We start from the raw sequence: 14,924 nt of genomic DNA, 5'->3' as shown, positions 1-14,924 counted from the left end.
GTTTATAACTTTTGATACATCTGCTACATTCTATTAGAACCTAGCAGTCCTGCGTGGTACTTTCATCCACTGTGTCTCTGCTGATTCCGTTTCCTGGTGTTTTATCTTCCGGTTGAGTTAAAGACTATATGAAATTGTTGGGCACAGAGGACCAGGAAAGAAAAGATTCCCGGTGAAGCTGGACCCATGTACATCACTGTTGACAAGAGTAACTACTGTGCTTTCCTGTTTACCTCCCTGCACTCCTTCTCTCTGTCCTCCCTCCCCACCCACCCTCGGGACAGCCTCAGGAGCCTGGGCCAGAATCCCCAACCCCGCAGTAGAAATGCTGAGGAGAAGGAGGAGGAGGAGGAGACTGTGTTGGGTCCCCTCGTTCCTCAAATATGGATGCCTCCAAGGAACATAATTTCAGCTCCGAGAGGTCCTGACGTGCGGCCCCGGAGGACCCCAGTACCTGCCGGTAGTAGTGTCACCTTGCCATGCTCCAGATGTCTGAACAACCACCTATTGCAATGACCTATCAGGTCTTCCCTTGTGGCCTCCGCGGTCCAGAACCTCTCCCAAGTGCGCTGGATCCTCCAAGCCGCTCTTTGAGCCGCTGTCCAGGTCTGCAGGTCCTCGTTCAGGGACACGAAATCTCCCTGTCGTAGGTGGACTGAAAGTGTCCCTCGAGGAAGCTCCTGTCCGGAGTCACCACCCAGCCAGGCAGTAGCATTTGCAAGTGCGGTGCCCCGACCTGCCCCAGGGAGAGCCGGAGGCGGTGCCGGGGAGGGGAGAGAGGTCTCCCCGCCACCCCAGCTCCTTCCTCCCTCTGTGATTGGTCACAGCACAAATCAGTCATGATCCAGATGGAAAGAGAAACCTGGAGCAAAATGTCCCCAGCGCTTCCCCACCTTGGAGGGATCGGCTGAAGCCCCGCCCCCATCCCTGGGAGATCCGGGCTCGTACCTCTGGGGTCGGGGATGCGGGGGCCAATACCTGTGCCTGGAGTCTGAGGTCACTCACTGGTTGACCCTGGTGGTGCCGGCCCAGGAACCTCAGGCCCCTCAGTAACACATTCCCTGCGGTCTTCGAGAACTTTCCTCAGGGCGCCCACAGCCCTGTCCCATCTTCTCCACCCGCGGCGCCCGCGGCTTCACGCTCTGATTCTCGTCGCGACTGTGGAAGCTCAGGAACCGCGTGTCGCCCACGAAGGCACCGCTTGGGAGCTCAGGGCCCACACGGTGAAGGCGCAGCCCGACCGCCTTCAGGTACCCGGGCTGCGGGCCTGGGCTCCGGGAACCGACACGTTGCGGGCGGGAGAGGCGCAGGGAGCCTGGGACGCCGACCCGCTCCCCTCGGGTCCCCACCCGCCCCGTGTCTCTGGGACGCCCTCGCTCCGCCTCCCCGCGGGGACCCAGCCTCCCGAGCTCCCTCCCACGTCCCCGCCCGGCACCGGAGCCGCTCACTTGGGAGCTTCTTACTGTGTCGGGGAAGGTGGGAAGGGGACAGAGGGACGGGAACCAGGGGAGGGTGGCGTGGGGCGGCGGCTCTGAGACAAACGACCTGAGGAGTCTGCAGACCCCAGCCCGGGGCGGAGGCGTCGCGAGAGGAGCTGCTGAGCCCTCCAAGTCGCCCTTTCCGTCTTGCCTCCCCAGCCCAGTTCATCCTGATCCTCTCCTCACCAGCCCAGGTCTCCCCAAGTCAGGGTCCACAGAGGAGCAGGAAGGGAGTTCCGGGACACAGGACCCGGCCTCTCCGGGTATCTTGGATCCAGGGAGGATCCTGGAGATCTCCCACTTTATGAAGCTCATCCTCCACTCACTCTGATGGCTTCTCTAGAACCTGGGACCCAATGGAAACCAGATAGGACGCCGTCCTCAGTCCTGGGGGAAAAATCAAGAGCAAAGGGTGAGAGGTGGCCATGGAGTCAGGGAAACTCCTGCAGAATTCTCAGGAGAGGGAAATCTTCAGAGCTGCGGCTTTGGCTTAGTTTGTCTTCCCCGCCAGCCACCTGTCCTAGAGCTGGAGATGCTTAAGTTTAAACCAGAAACTTTGGGTATTTTTTCTGAGTGACATAATCCTTGTCTTTCTTTCCTGGAATCGTGTGTCTAGACCACCACAGTGATCCAGTCGGCCCACTCTCCTTCTTCTCTCACTCCCGTCTCTCTCCCTGAGCTGTACTCTCCGCCCACCCTCACATTCTGGAAAAGTGCAGTGGTGTGAGCATGGCCCTGGGGCAGGATTGTCTGGGTGCAAACCCAGCTCCATCCCTACTTGTGTGTGATCTTCATTCCTATGGCATTAACTATAAAAGGGAAAACTAACAGGCACAAGCCATAGATGTGTAGTCAGAATAAAATGAATTGGCATTTTTTAAAGTGCTAAGACCACTATTTGACACATAGCACAATAAAAGTGTAAAATGTTATCATTCTTGTCATTTCTTTAGGCACTTTTTCTTGAGCTCTTCCTCTTCTCTTTGGGTTCCCATGAAAATTTACCCTGTTGGAAGCTGATGTCAGCAAGAGACCTCCTCTTGGGAAATGCTGGCTCAGGGTGGGGCCTCCCTTTTAGTAAAGGGAAAAACTGATGGTGGACCTGTAGCTAGTGAGTCAGAGTCCATTTTATTTAATCAAGATCACCTACCTAGAATTAACTCCATTTTGATAAGGACATGCATCTCACAGATAGGCCCAATGTAATTTATGAGGAGATTGCTTTGATTTATTTGTGTAGAACTTACTCTAGTGCCTTTCACAGAGTCTTGCAACACGTTTCAAATCCCTGGGTCTCATTTCACACTATCTGCCTCATAGAGTGAAGATCATGAGAAGTGTCTTCATACTATATTCCCACGTTTGTCTATCAGAGTCACAGTCATATATTACATATGCAGATATTTTTCCTAGAAGTTTGAGTTTATTGATATATATTTTAATCGGGGATAGATATTATCTAACATTTTTGTTTTTATTACCTCTAAGTTACACATGTTTAAGTAGTCACTACTGATACCTATGTATTTTCTCTCTTGGCATGTGACAATGATATAAAAATTGTACATTCTACTTTAGTTTTCAGCAATTATTAATTATGTAATTTGGATCATCCCTCCCATTGAGTACTACTGGGCAAGTGGGAAAAAAGTACATGTTTGAAAAATCTGATGGAAAGTATGGAGGGGCTAACCAACCAGTAAAGGTTTGCCAGGCGGGGAACCAGCAGAAGGCAGAAATCTAGAAGAGCAAGTTGCGCTGCGGGGATGCTTTTGTCTTGGGTGATGTTGGCTGCTCTGGGCAGTGTCTGAGGCCTTCAAGGGCTAGGTGGATAAAGACTACATCTAAAGGCTGCAGGGTGCATTTGTGGTGCATAAGAGCAACATAGTCAGTTCTCAGGAGTTGCAGCTCAACTTTTGTTTGGGTGGGCCAGCAGTTTTCACTGCTCTTACTGAAAATTGTAATTGAGGATCTTCCCAGTGTTGTAAAGAAGAAAAGAAACACACATAAAAAGGTTTGAAAAGAAGGCACAGAACTCTTATAATTTGCAAATGGTGATATGCTGAATGCAGAAAATACAAATGATTAGAACACACTTGAAGCTAATAAGATATTTTTGCATGGTAGGTAGAAGAAATTATAGAGCTGTTTTGCACAGATAGAAAATGAGAATTTTTAAAAAACTGATACAGCAAAAGTGCATACATATAAACTTCTAAAACCAAACCTAACAAATTCTATACAAGATATCAATTGGGATATTTAAAACACTCTACTGAGTAATAATAGAAGACAGTAATTAAAGAAGACAATGAATTAACTGAATCAATTTACCAAGATCCTGGCTTGGATGATTCAATATAATAATGACATTAATGGCCGGGTGCGGTGGCTCACGCCTGTAATCCCAGCACTTTGGGAGGCCGATGCGGGTGAATCACGAGGTCAGGAGATCAAGACCATCCTGGCTAACATGATGAAACCCCGTCTCTACTAAAAATACAAAAAATTAGCTGGGCGTTGTGGTGGGCGCCTGTAGTCCCAGCTGCTCTGGAGGCTGAGGTAGGAGAATGGTGTGAACCCAGGAGGCAGAGCGTGCAGTGAGATGAGATCGCCCTACTGCACTCCAGCCTGGGCGACAGAGCAAGACTCCGTCACAAAAAAAAAAAAGACATTAATTTCCTATGGTGCTCTAAGAACTCAAGTACATCTTAATCAAACATTTATCAAGCATTTTTGTGACACATAGCCAATTTTAAGCTTTATATCAAAATATGAAAGACAAAAAGTAACTGTGACACTCTAAATAAGAATACGCAGAGAGAATATCCTTAGCAGATATTAACACTTATATTAGAGTTATTTTAATTGAGAGAGTCGGGATGTTGAGAGAGTCAGGATGTTGAGACAGGGGTAGTAAACTACAACTTTGGAACAGAATAGAAAGCCCTGAACATATGTACGGCAGAGGCAACATTACAGATCAGTGGGTAAAGGAAAACGATTTAGAAAATAATTTAAGAACAATGGGTTATCTGTAAGGAAAAAATGCAATCGTACTCATCTCTTGTAAAAAAAAAAAATGTTATTGTACTCATCTCTTTAAATAACATTTAGTGTAGGGAAAGATTTTTATACAGGTTACAACAAAGTATTAACCCCAGGGTAACCTTTGACAGGATTAAAGACATTAAAGTTGAGCTCCCAGATTATTTGGGGTATTCCATTCCCCAGTACACAGCGATAAATGCCTAAACGTTCCTCTGGGAAAAGCCTGTAAAAAGAATGTATCTCCAAGTGAATTATAGGGTCTTTTCTCAAAGGCACCAGCCTTCTGCTTATTTGAGGGGCTCTGACATATCAACTGGCTTTGGTGTAGCTACTGGATAAGAATTTCTGAATACCCAGGACTCGAGGTTGGTGACTGTTCAGGAGACCTAGCAGGTTTTTTTGGGTTTTTTTGTTTGTTTGTTTTTGTTTTTTTTAAGACGGAGTCTGGCTCTGTCGCCCTGGCTGGAGTGCAGTGGCCGGATCTCAGCTCACTGCAAGCTCTGCCTCCCAGGTTCACACCATTCTCCTGCCTCAGCCTCCCGAGTAACTGGGACTACAGGCGCCCACCACCTTGCCCAGCTAGTTTTTTGTATTTTTTAGTAGAGACAGGGTTTCACCGTGTTAGCCAGGATGGTCTCGATCTCCTGACCTCGTGATCCGCCTGTCTCGGCCTCCCAAAGTGCTGGGATTACAGGCTTGAGCCACCGCGCCCTGCCGACCTAGCAATTTTTGTACCTGTATGTGTCATATGGCACCTTAATGCCTTGGTGAGGGGGCATCCTCTCAGCCCTTCAGGGAGATGTGGTTAGGAGATGTTAAGTAGGTTGCACATAATGGATACATTCCCACTTTTCCGTCTCTCTGAGCTGTGTTCAGACACTTTCCTCTGCAGTATGCCTGTGATAGGGATTCTGTTGATATAGGCTAGTCTTTTTCACCAATTGTTGCATATAGCAAAATCTGGAGAGATGATTTCTTTTAATAAACTCAAGGCTCTAGCCTGTTAAATTAGAATATCTGGGCCTGTGTAGTTTTACTACAATTCCCAGATGATTTTGATACATACGAAATATTGAGAACCACTGCTTTGAGCCACTAGTTTTTAACTTGTCTGCTGATTAGAGTCAAACCTGGAGAGTTTTCGGAACAATACTGTTGACAGGATCCTACTTTTGATGAATTAGATTTAATTGGTTTTATGTGTTGATCTAGACCTGGGGCTACTTAAAATCTCCCATGTGATTGAAAGTGTAGTTAAATTTGAGAAACACTGTGCTAGGCCACAGTTGAATTCGGGTTTTAATTAGCTAACCCGGCTGACTATTAGCATCACTCTTAGGTTTTCAAAATAACACATTTAATTTAAGATACTGGGTGAAGATCTCATATTAATGAATCCAGGTCAATCGTGTCTCATTTCTCCCTGTGTCCATACTGAAAGCCCTGGGGAGAAATCCCTCCAACCAGTGCTCCTCTTCACTCTCTCCGTGATGATGCTCCCATTTAGCCGATCCCAAATAAAAGCCAGACAGCAAGGTTGCCTTTTGTGGTCCAGCAGGCCATGCAGCACAGTGTCCAGGACACAGAGCAGGGAGAGTATGTGGAGTGTGGATCAGGAGGGCACAGAGAAGATGCCAGCAGACCTGCCCTCTCCATCGAACTCAAAATTACACTGGATTTCCTAGCTAGTTCAATCAGGCAAGAGAATGTATAAACTACATGAAGTAATAAAAGCTTTAAGCAAAGTCATTGAATTAAAACTATAAAAAATTATTTATATTTATACATACCACAACCGACACTGAAATTCAACAAAGAAAGAGATACTGTGAATTAGCACAATATTTCAAGATCTTTGGGATAAATCTACTAAAAGATGCACAAGTAAAAACAGCAGTACTTTATTTAAGAGTATTTAATAAATAAACATTCCATGTTCATGAATTCTAAGTCTCAATGTGGCAAAACTTGTCAGTACTCTCCAAATCTGATTACTGAATGAAATCTCTATTAAAAATAGAATTTTTAAAGGTACTTGGAAAGGTGCTTGTCAAGCTAGGGAAGTTGCCAATGATAGAAAAAACACTCTTGAAGTGAAAACTCAAAATTTATGGATTTACTTCAGTGTATAGAGAGACATATTAAAAAGCCATGGATTATCTCAGGATGATGAAAATGTTCTAAAATTAAATGTGCAGATTTAAAACTGAATATGTGAAAAGTCATTGAATTGTATACTTCAGATGGGTGAATAGTATGTGATTTATATCTCAATAAAGTTTAATGAAGAAAACATAATGAGATATTTTGAAAAATCCACTAGAATTTCTATATTAAAACCAATGAATATTCCAAATATTGGTGAGAATACAGACCATCAAGATCTACCACACACTGCTTGCCACAGCCACTTTATCTAGCAGCGTGGCATCATCTCTTTGGGTGGGCTATCATACACATATACCAGTAAGTCCACTCCTAGGTGTGTAATTTTGACAGATATGTGCTCATTGTGCCGACATACTAGTGCCAGAAGGCTTGTAACAGCGTTGCTTGCAATTTAAAAAATCTGACAACAAACGAAGTGACCATAAAAGAGAGAAGGGTTAATTTAATATATGATGTATTTATTCAAAGAAATGTTACAAATAATAAACATGAACACTCTGCAGACACCTATAACAACTTAGCAAACATGCATTTGATCTAAAATGAGGTATTGTAAGAATATACACAGCATGATTCCATTTGTATGAAAAATTCAAAATTTATATAAAATTTGAGATAGCCTATGTTGTTTTAGAATGTATGCAAGGGATAAAGCTTTAAAGAAAGACATGAACAGGATTACTATGAAATCAGAATGAGGGTGAACTCTAATGACAGAAAAGGGATTGTTATTACTATGGGAATTGGTATGAAAACTTCTGGGGGTTTTTTCTGAGTTTTGTTTCTTTTTCACACGGATCTTCCCTTTAAAACCGTATGTTAAAATGTAAATATAATTCATACCCCGCACTTTTGGTTGTAACTTAACAGTGTAAAACTGGTTTTAAAAAAAGTAATGTTAACTACTTATCTGTAGTTGGAAAAATTAACCTTTATTCACAAAAGAGATGGGTTTCCCCCTACACCACTCATCAGAGAAGAGACCGAGAATTGGAAGGGGAACTTGGAATTGTCATCATCCTATAATTATACTCAGGATTCTGTCCTTAAAACATGGGAACACTGCTGTCCAGCTCCCTTCTGTGGTGATAGAATGACTATATCTGTGCTGTTCATTACGTCAGTCACCGGCCACCCATGAATTCTGAGTACTTGAAATGTGGCTAGTACAAGAGAGAACCTGGGAAAACCGACTTTTAAAATTAATGTAATTTTAATTGATTTAAGTGTAAATAGTGCCTCGTGGACAAGGCAACATTACAAAAACAAAATGCAGCATCCGCTGTCTCTGTCTTTCTGTTCAGCCAGCCATCATGTGAACGACAGCTTCATTGTTACTAACTTTGAAAAGACTCCATTTCAAAGAAAAGTGGAATTTCAGGTTCTTCAGGGGTGAGACTTTCTTGAACTCAGCATCTAATAAAATACCCAAACCACACGAAAGGACTCTGTTTATCTCTGTTCTCTCTGAGTGTAGAAAAATATGCTGAATTCTTATTTGTATGTGAAATAAAGGGGTTTTCAATAAGAAATTTTTCTGTAAGGTGAGAAATTTATTCTAAATATAGTTCTCTAATTTCAAATGTTTTATCCAAGTTGCTTATAATTATTACTGTTTGGCTACTATAGTGTAAATATTTTTCAAATAATCTGAAATTTAAAAACATAGCAGTACAGTTCTATGCTGTGTGTGAAAAGGATTAAAAACAAGGTAAGCCTGTGTTAGCTTGGTAAATTATTGCAATATAAGAGTGTTGTACAATGTACCAAGTTTAATGTAAAAGATGATGAACACCTCACACAGCCCATTAAGTTCATTAGAAACGTTTCACTGTGAATGTGGAAGAGAGGATGAACAGAATTTTAAACACATTGGGTGTGTGCAGAGGATCAGGACCTTGAATTTAGCATCGCTTTTATATATTTTTTATTTACTTAGGGAGACTTTAGCACTCACTATGTCTCAGACACTTTTCTAGGTGCTTTTGATGCATCAAAACACATTTAATCCCCTAAGAAAATGTGGCACATGTACACCATGGAATACTATGCAGCCATAAAAACGGATGAGTTCATGTCCTTTGTAGAGACATGGATGAAGCTGGAAACCATCATTCTCAGCAAAGTATCGCAAGGACAAAAAACCAAACACCGCATGTTCTCACTCATAGGTGGGCATTGAACAATGAGAACACTTGGATACAGGAAGGGGAACATCACACACTGGGGCCTGTCATGGGGTTGGGGGAGGAGGGAGCGATAGCATTAGGAGATACACCTAATGTAAATGAGGAGTTAATGGGTGCAGCACACCAACATGGCACGTGTATACATATGTAACAAACCTGCACATTGTGCACATGTACCCTAGAACTTAAAGTATCATAATTAAAAACACACACACACACACATTTAATCATTGTATCAACTTTAAGAAGTAGTCACCATGGGAATCCCAATTTACAGATGAGTAGTAGCTTTATGTAACTCCAGACAAGGGGGTGATAAGCTTTTACAGTTCTTTTATAGTTTTTATTCCTAAAACATGTCTTTCATTGATCTTTTTTTCTAATTAATATTCAGATATATCTAGCAACTGGTTGTGTTTCGTAGGATAATTTTTTGTCATTCATTCTACAGTGATTTAGCTTAGCATTAAAAGTTCATAGAATTTCCTTTTAGTTTGTAAATTAGAAACAATGTTGGCATTTACTTCTTGTTGATATTCCCCAAACCTCATTGTACACAACAGCTTCTCTCAAATAGAATCTCACAGAATCAGTTCAGGGTTGAACTCCTAACACTAAGATTTTACATTAACATTGTATTCTCTCTCTGTTGCACAGGCTGGAGTGCAGTGGCACCATCATAGCTTGCTGTAGTCTTGAACTCCTGAACTTAATGACTCCTCCTGCCTCAGATGCTTGAGTAGCTGGGACTACAAGGCAGGCATCACCATGCCTGGCTTGACATTTTCTTTTATCAGATAGCAGAGTGAAGCACTTGCATTACAAAAATAAAATACATAAAATTATGACGATTTTGCCAATCTAACATATGACTTCAAATGGTAGTGATTAAATTAGGAGCTAGTCAGCCACTTTCAAACATGCTTTTCAAAATGAAATTTTAAAGGCAGTGGTGTCATTGTTTACTTCTACTACTGCTCATAGGTTTAGCTGTGGTCATGCTATAGAGTTTGTTAAAAAAACTTCTCTGAGTCGTTTTAAATGGTCTTTTGAAAGCCAAACGCTGCAATCCTATAATCATTGGAATTGGGAACAAAAGATATATTTTTAGGCTTTATTTTATTATAATTTAAAATCTTAGTGATGGTAGGATTATTTTTCCTTATTGGTTTTTTCTAATGTATTTAAAAAAAGCATAGATAATTGTGTTCAATCAGTTGTAGTTTATGCTGAATCTTTTGACCATGTAAGGAAAGCAGATTTTTGGACTTTTAGCCCATCTTGACCCAGAGGGATCAGTGAAAACCTGGAATGAAGAATTTCTTCCTGTGCACACCTTTTTTTCTTGTGTGCATTGCCCCTCATTCACACTTCTGTGCATTCACACATTTGTGATTGCACTTTTTTGTATTAATTTGGAATCATTTATTAATTCCACAGTCAGATTAATAAAATGGTTAAAAATAAATTTTACATGAATTTTCTCAAAATCCATTACTTGATCCATTTATTCATTCTAAACCCATGTCAAATATCATTCTTTAAACCTCATCTTATATTAAAGTTGCTTTCATTTATTAATTCAATCAAATGGCATTGAAACTTATAGCAAGAGGCATCTAAGAAGGCAGAATGTTTCTGTCTGTTCTGGGATTAACGGGGCAGAAAGATGTGAAAGGCAGAGGGAAAAGAGGCCTCACAGAGGCAGCCCAGATATAATGACACCTGCCTCCCTGGCCAGAAGCCAACTTCCAGGATTCAGGATTCAGGAGTAAAGTGTCCCAACGTTCAGAATGTTTCCTGGTCTCTCTTGAATTCAGTGCTCATTTGGTTAGGGCTAAGACCCTCACACACTTTGGTTTGAGGATCCAAGCGTAGAATGTGGCTGTCTCTGGGACATTTCATGCTAAAGAAGCCCAGCGCGTATAGTCAAAGGGTCTAGAGGGCACCAGCCACCCTTCCTTGGAACTCTATTCAAGGCACCTCCCCGTGCTCTATTACTTAGTTTGGCCACATCCTAAGGAGTTTAGAGAAATGGCCGTGTTGTCTCTGAGTGGAAGTGAGGGGAGGCCACTAGGGTAGTCAGGATTTTGAATCCCTATGTCCTTTCCCTCCATCTCTACCAGAGACCACTTGTGGAAGTCCAAGAAAAAAAAGACACGAATATCAGAGGTGAATCCAGGCCCATGGATCCATTGTGGTCAGGGGACTGAAGCCAAGTGGCCCAACAGTGATGAAGTCTGTGAGGTCTTGGTCACTCCAAAGCTCCCCCCATTAGGAGCTGCCTCTCACTGCCATCAGGGACCCCAGGAGCTGGACATGCCATTCTTTGTCATTTCTCATGAGGAGCTGGAGAAGTCCCAGAGCATATGGACCTTGATCAAATTGGAGTCAGAGCACAGTCGGGTAAAACTCTCCATTGGGCAGTATAATATGTTTGTTTTAATTTGCTGGGGCTGCCATAACAAAGTACCACACACTGGGTGACTTAAACAACAGAAATTCATTGTCTCACAGTTCTGGAGGTTGGACGTTCAAGGTCACAGTGTTGGCAGTGCTGGTTTCTTCTAAGGCTTCTTTCCTTGGTTTGTGGATGTATTCTGTCTATGTCTTCACATGGTCACTCCTCTCTATCCGTCTGTGTCTAATCTTCTCTTTTTATAAGGACACTAGTCACATTGAATCAGGGCACACTCATATGACCTCATTTTACCTTAATGACCTCCTTAAGGACCTCTCCAAGTGCAGTCACTTTCTCAGGTACTGGGGGTTAGGACATCAACATGCCAATTTTGGGGGGATACAATTTAGCCCATAACAGTCTGGATTATCCTTGAGATTGCATTTTCTAAACAATAAAATAGAGTAAATCTCTTTGGCTCTTGATACTCTGAAATTTTGTTCTACAATGAGAACAAAAAAATGGAGAGTCAAAGATTGATGTCACCCAGAAGGTGAGCCCTCCATAACTCTGGCTGCCCCAAGACCCAGTGCTGTGTCATACCAGAAAGCCTTGCTCCATTCTAGTGATTCCAGTTCCAGATTTTCAACTGGAAAGAGGATGATCTCCCAGGGGAACAACTTCTCCTGCTGGGCAGGCTTATTTTCATTATATGTGGAGGACAAAAAAACGTTGATGTAATAAAAAGAACATATTTGTCAAATTTTTTTGGTAATCGTTTTGATATCCTTATCACTACTCCATATTGTGATGAATATGTTGGCTTCATTTTGGTGGAAAGAACATGACACTGGTCCTTTTGAGCCAGCATTTTCTGGGCCTTTCCATGGGATTCACTTTCTGCCATGATGGATAAGGGGAGAGCTCTTGGTGTAGGGTTTAGTCTTTATAATGAACCATGCTGCTTGGGCAGCAGGTTTGTCTCTGGAAACTGGAATGAATCTCCTCCCCATTGAAAATGTCAAGGTAGAGCAGGTTCTTGTTCAGGGTGCAGTGAGTGAGAGAAGGGAAAGTGACAGAGAGTATTCTTTCACCCCTTTGTGACCTGCATGCATCCAAGTCTCTGGTGTTTTAAATAACTGAAATTGAGACCTAGATCCACTTACCTGTAAAGTAGAACGGTGGAGGAGGAAGCATATCGTCCCCGCCACTGGAGATATCCCTGAATAGAGTTCGTGAGCCCCTGCTTTACTGAAAATGACACAAAATTTCATCAAAATAAAGTGAAATTGTGGCTTTATTTAGAGCTTCGACTGCCCACCTGCTTCCTAAGACATGATCCTTCCCCAGGAGACTGTAGAATCACAGGACTTACACTGGAGGGGTCAGGCGTGATGGTGTTCTTCCTTTCTGGCAGACAGGATGTTTTGGATTGCATGTATTTTCCTAAGAAGGCTGAAAAAATATCTTCCATCACACTTGCTTTTCTTTAGTTTGACCCACCACTCCCTCACCAAGAGATAAGGTCTCTCCATCCCCTTAAACATGAGCAGATCTGATATCTGCATTAGCAAATAAAATATGGCAGAAGTGTGGTTGTGTCCGTTCTGGGCACTGCCATTAACCATCCTGCCTGCATCTGGTTCCTTCCACTTCAATTCCTGAACTATGTGAAACTCCCAGGCCATCATCTGAACCCAGCCAACACAGAACCCTTTGAGAGATCATAAAAAATTCTTTGTTACTATTTTCATGAATGTCCCTTTCTATCCCTCCAGTTTCAACTAGTATGTGTCCTTGTATGCAAAGTGAGTATATTGTAGCCAGCGTATGGTTAGATTCTTTATATTCTATCCATTGTGATAATCTCTGAGTTCTGATTGGGCAGTTTAATCCATTTACCTTTAAAAGTAATTACTGAAAAGGAAAGACTTACTTCTGTAATTTTAATGTTGGTTTTATGCATGTCTTAAAGCTGTTTCATCTTTCATGTCCTTCATTCCAACCTTCCTTTGTGTTTAGTCAATTTTTTCAAGCAATATATTTTAAACGCCTTCTCATTTTCTTTTATGTATATTTTATGTATGTTTTCTTTGTGATTACTATGGTATTACATATAACAATACAGTTATAACAATCTTGAATTGAAACCAACTTCAATCATATATGAGAGTTCTGTTTTTTGTTTTGTTTTGTTTTGTTTTGTTTTTTGAGAGAGAGTCTCACTCTGTCACCCAGGCTGGAGTATAGTGGCATGATCTCCGCTCACTGCAACCTCCACCTCCTGGGTTCAAGCACTTCTCCTGCCTCAGCCTCCCGAGTAGCTGGGATTACAGGTGCCTGCCATCAAGCCATGCTAATTTTTTGTATTTTTAGTAGAGACGCCATGTTGGCCAGACTGGGTTTGAACTCGGGCTCAGGCAATCTGCCTGCCTCGGCCTCCCAAAGTGCTGGGATTTCAGGCATAAGCCACCACACCTGGCCTGCTTCATTACATCTTTTTCCACCCCTCATTTTACCTTATTGATGTCACAAATTACACCCCGGCAGGCTGGCAGGCTGGAAAGTCACAATGTTGCAGGCTTCAGTCTGAAATTTGTAGACCAGGCTGGGAGACTGGAAGCCTAAACTGTAGTTGCTACTGTCATCTTCAGGCAGAATTTTTTCTCCTCTGGGAAGCCTCATATTTGCCCAAAGGCCTTCAACTGATTCGAAAAGTCCCACCCAGATTTTTGAGGGTAATTTCCTTCTCATAAAATCAACTGACATCAGATTTTAACCACAACTGCAAAACACCATCATAGCAACATATAAATTAGTGTTTGATTATATAAGTAGGTGCTATGGTTTAGTAAAATTGATACATAAGATCCACCATCCCAGTCCATGCTTGTGAACTTGGCACCCATTAACGTTTTTTTAAGTCATACTTAGTCTCCAAATAAAAACAACTATAAAGTCATGCATTTGCCAAAGATGATACAACTAGTTTGCATCCACTAAAAACACACTAACCCTTTGTGCAGAAAAAGATTCAAACGGAATGCATGATATGCACTCTTCTCTTTGATGTACTGTAACCTAAATACCATGTTTAAAAAAAGTTAAACCATCATTAATAAAAGGGAACTATTAGTAGCATGTCTTATGTTTTAAGATGATTAGGAAAAGATGAAAACAAAGCTATTTGCTTAATATATGTATGGATACATACACACAGACATAAATATCTTTATAAAATATAGGAAAGTAATACTCATAACGTTTGCCATCTTTAGTTCTATAACTGGTCACATGGTTACAGCTGGTTATTTATTTATTTATTTACTGATTTATTTGATACAGGGTCTTGTTCTATTGCCCAGGCTGGAGTGGCATTACCTCGGCTCACTGCAACCTTCACCTCCTGAGCACAAGTGATCCTCCTACTTCAATCTCCTAAGTAGCTGGGACTACAAGCACACCACCAAGTCTGACTAATTTTTTGCATTTGTTTTCAGTAGAGATGGAGTTTCAGCATGTTGCCCAGGTTGGTCTCACACTCCCAGACTTAAGCATTCCACCTGCCTCAGCCTCTGAAGTGCTGGGATTACAGGCATGAGTCACTGTGCCAGCCAAAATTAATGTTTATAAATA

At 42.1% G+C, this 14,924-nt stretch overlaps 2 long non-coding RNA genes across 3 annotated transcripts; one reads left to right on the top strand and one right to left on the bottom strand.

Moving 5' to 3' along the window:
* The first annotated feature begins 835 nt into the window (after window positions 1-835).
* LOC135970339 (uncharacterized) lies at window positions 836-10,380 on the top strand. Of its 2 annotated transcripts, none has more exons than XR_012434010.1 (2): window positions 836-1,250; window positions 9,545-10,380. It is a non-coding gene; the product is annotated as an uncharacterized lncRNA (long non-coding RNA). The 2 variants fall into 2 exon arrangements; XR_010586037.2 differs by lacking the exon at window positions 9,545-10,380 and adding an exon at window positions 2,095-2,302 and having other exon boundaries at window positions 1,132-1,250.
* On the bottom strand, window positions 9,118-13,525 carry LOC141410131 (uncharacterized). The gene is made up of 2 exons (XR_012434009.1): window positions 12,664-13,525; window positions 9,118-12,539 (listed from the first exon to the last, which is right to left on the bottom strand). It is a non-coding gene; the product is annotated as an uncharacterized lncRNA (long non-coding RNA).
* Window positions 13,526-14,924: the final 1,399 nt, after the last annotated feature.

Source organism: Macaca fascicularis, chromosome 4 (assembly GCF_037993035.2).
Source record: "Macaca fascicularis isolate 582-1 chromosome 4, T2T-MFA8v1.1".
Classification (NCBI taxonomy): domain Eukaryota; kingdom Metazoa; phylum Chordata; class Mammalia; order Primates; family Cercopithecidae; genus Macaca; species Macaca fascicularis.
This window is presented reverse-complemented; position numbering and strand designations above follow the sequence as displayed.